The sequence below is a fragment of the Nicotiana sylvestris genome, chromosome 7, assembly GCF_000393655.2.
Source record: "Nicotiana sylvestris chromosome 7, ASM39365v2, whole genome shotgun sequence".
In the NCBI taxonomy this organism is placed as follows: Eukaryota; Viridiplantae; Streptophyta; class Magnoliopsida; order Solanales; family Solanaceae; genus Nicotiana; species Nicotiana sylvestris.
Window position 1 is genome coordinate 132,008,970 of NC_091063.1, and position 7,629 is coordinate 132,016,598.

Genomic DNA, 7,629 nt, shown 5'->3' on the forward strand with positions numbered 1-7,629 from the left:
ATGTTATGCCTTGAATTGATTGCTAATCTTCATGATATCATGATTCTTATGTTGTACCCCTTTGTGAGCTAACTAAATCATGTTAGAGGTTATTTGTTGGTTGATCTCCTGTTCAAACATGTTAATTGCTATTTGTGTGGCATAATCGCCTAATTTGAACTATGGTAGTATACTTTGCACATGCCTACACCTATATTACTTAGCATGTCACTTATATCAGTCCATGAGTATGTAATTTGATAAATATGATTCATGTACATGTATTCTTGTATATGATTTCTATGTGATATGGACTGGGTTGATAGCATGTGAGTGGTCCATGAGGATCTAAGTTCTAATAGAACGTGAGTGGTCTGTGTTGTTGTTATATATGGAACTGATAATGATTTATCTCCCTAAGGTCACTCTCTCATGTTTCTCTCTAAATATTGTACACGCGGTATGAGGGAAAAACTGATCAATGTTTGGTTTGGTAATTCTCTTCTCTATTTGCAATTTCCTTTAATGTATACATATTTTATTTGCATTTCTTCTCTATTTGCTAGATCTAGAATTAATAGATGCCTTGTTGTGCATATTGTCTCTATATGTTGTTTGGGTTGATTACTGAGAGCACGGTACATATCTTCTCTAATGTCTACCTGTGCGCCGAGACTTCATAATAGAAGTATATCTTCTCTATATGCTAGATTGTTAACTGATACAAAACTTGGCACATTATCTCTTGTGCACAGAGGTGACTTTATCTATGTTTTATGATTTGATGATATTATTGTTGTGTACTTGTGAAGTTTATGAACTGAGCAAGTTATTAGCGAGTATCATTGATAATTCCTACCTCACCGAGATTAATTATAATACTTGCTGAGTATATGAGATTGGTTGTACTCATACTTTATTTTACACTTAATTGTGTAGATCCGGGTGTTGGACCTGTGATTGTTGCTGTGAGTTGCCGAGAGACAAGGTAAAACTGCATTTCAACTGCAGCCTTTGGCATCTCTTTCCATTTCATTTGATGTTTTTATTATTCATACAGTATTTTTATTTTGTATTTCCAGACTTGTACTTCTGTCACGACCCAACATCCCTCCTTAGGAGTCATGATGGCACCTTGTCTCTCAACTAGTTAAGCCGGTCATTAAACATTATTTAAAGCAATAAAGAATGAAATAACGAGAAAAAGTTTAACATAAAAGTAAAAATAAGAGTAATACAGGCCCAAGTAGAAAATAATAAACATAATATCCCAGAACTAGGTGGTATAGACTCACAAGCTCTAACTGAATACACGGAACCAATCTCAAAATATAGTACCATTTGAGATACATAAACAATCAATATGATACAAGAGGGTGACTCCGAGACTTGCGGTTAGATCATGTAGTGATATCTTGAAGTCTATGGTGTGTGCAAAGCCTCACTGCCGATCAGTCCGGTCTGAAGCACTTGCATTTGTACAAAAAATATGTAGAACCGTAGAATGAGAATACCATAATGGGTACCTAGTAAGTATCAAGTCTAACCATGGTGGATTAGTGACAAGGTTCAAGTCGTGTGGTACTCTCACTAGACAAATAACCTGTTCAATAAATATATCGAAGAAACTAGAAAACTGGAACACAACTGAAAACAGTAAGCACAATTCATTTTTGAACAGGTAATAACAACTTAGAGTAGTAAAACCAATCTTGATCATGAAATGTCAAATAGAGGTAAGGCATGTGATAAAACATCAAATACAACTAGTTATCACATATAAGTACAAAATAGAGACTTTCAGAAACAATTGTGAAATAAGAATAACAACTCCGTCTCAACATAATTACAACAACAATAAGGACACCCCGAAATATCACATAACATCATCAAATGCCACCCTTTTTACACCGCATGTGCAGATAAAAATGATATGTCACCCTTATTTCGCCACATGCACATATATCCACCGTTATTACGCCACGTGCTCAATTTGAGATGCGCCACCCTTATTTCTCCCCACACTCACAACCATAGACAAAGAAATCGCACGTCAAAAACCTCATGCTGACACCCCTAATCAATCTGCTCAACATGTCTACAAGGGCCATGGTACTACAAAACAATAATTCCAAATTCCACAATATCACATCAATATTACCAAAATGTTATCAAGTGTAAGTTCACAACTCTCAACAACTGTGCACGAGGACATAGCAAATAATCAAAGAAGCGGAGGGATGTTCACAAGTTTCAAATAAAGTTCATTATCACATTAAGGCATACTAATAGCCCATGGTCTACACCAGTCCAAACCAACATACATAGGCTCATGTACACACTCGTCGCCTTATGTACACATCGTTCGCATAGTACAAATAATGCAAATAGACCAAATTCTACGGGAAAGTTTCCCCACACAAGGTTAGGCAAGTTACTTACCTCCAACAAGCTAAATCAGTCCATCAAGAAGCCCTTCCCATGCAAATCCAACTCCGGACGGCTAGATCTAGCCAAAATAACTTAATATCATAAACAAAAGCCATAGGAAGCAATTTAGGATAATAAAGATTTGATCTTTAATGAAAATCAAAAAGTCAATGCAAAAAGTCAACACTGGGTTGAAACCTGGGAACCCGATCAAACTTACAAATTTCAAACATCCATTCTGATACGAGTCCAACCATAACAAAATCATCCAATTTTGACCTCAAATTGGTCTTCAAATCATCAATTTATGTTTTAGAAAAGTTTTTACCAAAATCCACAATTTCTTCAAATCAAATCACTAATCAAACACTAAAATCAAGGTTGGAATCATGAAATAATAACAAATCCGAGTAAAAAATACTTACCCCAATCCAACTCGTGAAAATCTCCTCCATAATCACCCAAAACCTAGCTCTCTAACTCAACGTGTGATAAATGAAATAAAACCCTCATCCAAGCTTTACTCTGCGTAGGCATTTCGCTTCTGCGGACAAATAATCGCATATTAGTAAAATTCATTGCTAATGTGGCCTCCACTTAAAACCAGAGATTATGTTTTTGCGGACCAAAATGCAGACATGCGCTTCCGCTTCTACGGATAAATCACCGCACCTGTGGTCCCTGCTCAATCAGCTCAATTTTGCTTTTGCGGATACTTCCCGCTTCTGTGATTGAGCATTTGTGCTTCCATGTCTGCACTTGCGAACCTAGCTCGCTAGACCAAAATTGCATATATGGCGTTGCACCTGCGCCCCAATCATTGTAGGTGCGAAAGCACCCGTTCTTAGTAGATTTCAGCAATTCCTCTAAGTAACCAATTGATCTGAATTCAACCCAAAACACTCTCGAGGCCCCCGGGACACCGTCCAGACATACCAACCAATCCTAAAACATAACATGAACTTACTCGAGGCCTCAAATCACATCGAACAATATCAAAACTAGGAATCGTACCTCAATTCAAGCCTAATGAACTAACGAGCATTTCCAAATTCAAACTTTGCGCCGAACAAGCCTAAACAACTCTGAATGACCTCAAATTTTTCATGCAAGTCCCAAATGGCACAACAGACCTATACCAACTCCCAGAATCACAATCAGAGTTTAATATCAATAAAGTCAACCCTCGATCAAAACAAGAAATGCAATTTTTGAGCTTTAGATTTGCTCGGATGAGGTAAGTATCTTGCCTAGATTTGGTTGAGGGATTTTTTAATAATAAATTAATATTATTTTCTACATTCCGGTGTGATGTATATATGAGATGAAGAGTGTCTATACATGTGTCATGGGTATTCATACTCGAGGTAGATTTTAGATTACTCTATGCCTTGGTTTGGTTGGGTGTTCTACTTGATTCTATGTGTTAATCAATTAATTGACTACGCGAGCGTAATAAACCAGGCTAGAGATAATGTTAAGGCTATTGGTGCCTTAATGGGAACATGATGAACTAATCTTGATATTTACACTACAATTGCCTCGGAGAAAGATACATGTATGTTATGAACATACATCCGTACTTATTATAATATTGTGCCTTAATTAGGACGTGTGCACTTTACAACACATATGTGATCCTTTGTATGACCCCTTCAACTTGATTGCTATTATTGATTTAGCTGTAGTCATATTTTATATATTGAACCCTGATAAGTGAGAATTTTAACCTATTATTTGCTCTCTTTTACTTGCGTTTTGGGCTTAAAATGCGTGAAATTATTCCCGAAAACTAATGTAATATGCTTGCTTGCAAGAATTGATCAAAATGAGCCAAAGGAGGCGTAATAAACTCATAAAGGAGTCAAATCAGGAACAAAACCAAGACTAGGCCAGGAGACCTAAACCGCGGACCGCACAAATATTGTGCGGATGCGGAAGCCACAATGCGGTTGCGATCACAAATACGCGGTCCGCGAAGTGAAGAATCAGAGAGTGCATTTTAAGGACAACTGTTGAGCGAGGTCCGCGTCAGAAATTTGCGGCCGCGAAAGTCTCACCGCAGCTGCGATTGAAATTATGCGGTTCGCGGTGGATGAGATTCAAAGAGTTCATATTTCAAGCAAAAATAAGGAGTGCGGTCCGTGATACAATTATGCAGCTGCGAAAATCCACTACGCAGTTGCGATGGAAATTATGTGGACCACGAAACAAACCTCAACCCATATCCAGAAGTCAAAAATGCGGACCGCACTCAATATTACGCGTCCGTGAAAGCAAGAGTGCGGCCGCGGTAAGAACTACGCAGCTGCAAAACCTCTGTAGGGGTATTTTTGTCCGAAAATTTTAGCTTAGTATAAATAGGTCTTTTTGACATTTTTAGGTTATGTTTTATTTTTGCTGAGCACGTGAGATGGCTGGATATTCCGTTTTGGGCAATTTTGTATTAGATTCATCTTTTAACATTAGCTTTTCATCTTTTAATCTAGTATTATGGATCTTATCTTTATTTCATCTTTGATTTCTATTATGTTCATGAATAGATAAACCCATAGCTAGGGTTGTGACCCAACCCTAGTGCGGGTATTTGATAGGTCTTGAATTTTAGGACTTGAATGTGTATGGGTTAGTAGTAGTTAGCCTAGTTTTTGCTAGAACTATTAAATTAGTGGTTGCAAACACTGATTTATGCCTTTATGACTTAGTCTCTACTTGAGAAAGAGAGATTAAGCCTAGGAAAACTAGGCTAACAAGGAATTAGGGTGAACTCAAGAAATTGATAGCCCCAATTAAAGGATTAAACCTAGAGATAATAATACCTGACTTGAGCTAAAATCACTTGAATTGCATGAATACCCATTTGGACTTGAGAAAGACAAATTGGGCAAATCACTCAAACTACCGAAAGGTATAGAGTGAGTGATTACGACCCCAATTAATCACATGATTGTCCTAGATTATTGCTACCCCTTAGATATCCACCTAGGTAGAAGCCACTACCCTAGTCCCTTTAAACCCTTGAAAATCAACAACAAAAATATTATACTTAGTTTCAAATACTACATGCTATAGAATAGAAGTAGAAGTAGAAAACAAAACCAACCATTTGTGGAAGTGTAATTAAGAGCAAAACCAGCATCTAGACTTGGATATAAACCTAATCTCTCTCTATATATATATATAAAAGAAGGACAAAGAGTGCTGACATGGCACCTCTCATAGTCCAGGAAATGTATTTATCTATAATCTCATTGTTTTGGTTTTTTTTCCAATTTTACTGTTTATTTTTTGTTTAAAATTTAAACAAGTGCCAAATACATTAAAGGAGAAGACATTGAAAATGAAATATACAAACACGGCCGTTTCCAACCGTTTCATGACCTTCCATATTCCCAAAAGAAACTGTTCATTTAAATTCCTACCTTTTCGTTACTTTTCTATGAAATTTCTCTTATAATCGTTTTCTTTAATTATTAAATGCTCTTTATTCATCTACGCGTTCTTCAATCATTTCAAACTTTTATCCTCGGATTATAAATGCTTATTTAATTTGTTAGATAAATTATCTGGTGCCCGTTCTCATATATATTGTCATCTAGTTGTTAGATGCAACTCCCTCCTAGATCGTTTGGAAGAAGTTGCAACAAGGATGTATTTGATTTTCATCCACACGGATTAATATAAGGTGAAACTCTTTCTCACTTATTTTGGTCGACAACTTCTAATTAATTAACAAAATTTACTTTACTTTATCTTTCTTTTCCTGCAGATCCACTTAAATATAATGATTATTGTCATCAACGTTTCTACTATATTTCTCAGTTGCACTTTTCCGGTATGATTGCAACAAATATGGAGCAAAGACACTCAGAAGTCAAAATTGTTTCTTAACCAGAGGTATACAAATACAACTCCTCTTTCTTTTATATCATGACTATAAATATGATCACCAAAGGGATATTCTCTAGAGGCAAGTTATTTTCTATTATGACAATAATAGTTTTTCCCTTCAATTATTTTAGTCTGGTATTAGCTTTTATTAATTCAAATTATTTGATTTTGTAGTTTTCTGAACCAGCATATTGTTCTACTGATGGGAGAAATCGGTCAACTATCCTTTGAAGATACTATAATCCACCACTGTTTTTATTTAATCTTTTCACTGTTATTAGTTTTCTGTCTTATCTTCTACATATTTTTATTTGGAGCAATCTCAATGTTCAATAGACTGGTATCTTTGTATTTAAATAAAGTTCAATGCAAAATATATCCTTCATGGCTTTCTATGACAGAAAAAGAAATATGATAACCAAATGACGTATAAAGTCCATTAGTTTTAAAGAAGATGTAAGGTTATGAACGAGATATATTGATGCAATTTGTATCAGCACTACAAAAATAAATATGGACTGATATTGGCATTTTTTTGTATCATCTCAGCATTATCTTAGTATGAGTTTTTGTCAATAATAAAATTCTGACTGCTCATAACAAAAAATAGAAAAAGAAAAAGAGTAAACGAAAATAGGTTTTTCCAGTAAGATCTCACTTCTTTCCTGTCTACTTTAAATATATTTTAAAATTTTAATGTTGATTTAGGGTTGGTTAGAATTACTTCTTATAAATTCTTCTTTTGTGGGTGCCTGAGTTGGGTATGATTGTAATTTTCTGAGAAACAAGTTGCGTGGATTCAGAAATTTTACGAATTCAAGTTAAGAAATTTTTGATTAATTTTCAGTCATGAGTTTACAAGGAAGATATGTCATTGCTTTAATTAAATCAGGACTAAACAAAATTGAGGTGATAATTTTCTAATGTCTTTTATACTGGGAATCCTACGAAAATGTCCCAACTAAGTCCGAACTCACTTCACGTGATTTTGATTTATCTCAATATATGGTTTAAATGTGAATTTCTTGGCAGTATGCTTTACCGAATTTTTGACAAATTAATTATTTTGATTTGTTAATAGTATGGAGTTAACATTTGTATTTTCAAAGCTTTGTTCTTTTTATATTTGGCCAGCAAATTTTTTTATTGATTAAATTAAGTTAAAGTAAAATATTTTCAACCGTTAAATGACATACTTTCTCCCTTTTTGAAAAGCAAATTTGCTGCCATGCTTCTCATTCATGCTTTTCAACTGTGGTGACTAAAATTGTGTGTCTGTAGTGTCTGCTATTTAGCATCATTGGCTTGAGGACATTCGTTAAGAACCTT

General features: G+C 35.1%; 1 long non-coding RNA gene across 1 annotated transcript; it reads left to right on the forward strand.

Annotated features, from left to right (window-relative positions):
• The first annotated feature begins 6,025 nt into the window (after positions 1-6,025).
• LOC104240706 (uncharacterized) lies at positions 6,026-6,716 on the forward strand. Its single transcript, XR_714514.2, has 3 exons — positions 6,026-6,094; positions 6,179-6,306; positions 6,475-6,716. It is a non-coding gene; the product is annotated as an uncharacterized lncRNA (long non-coding RNA).
• The last annotated feature ends 913 nt before the right edge of the window (positions 6,717-7,629 follow it).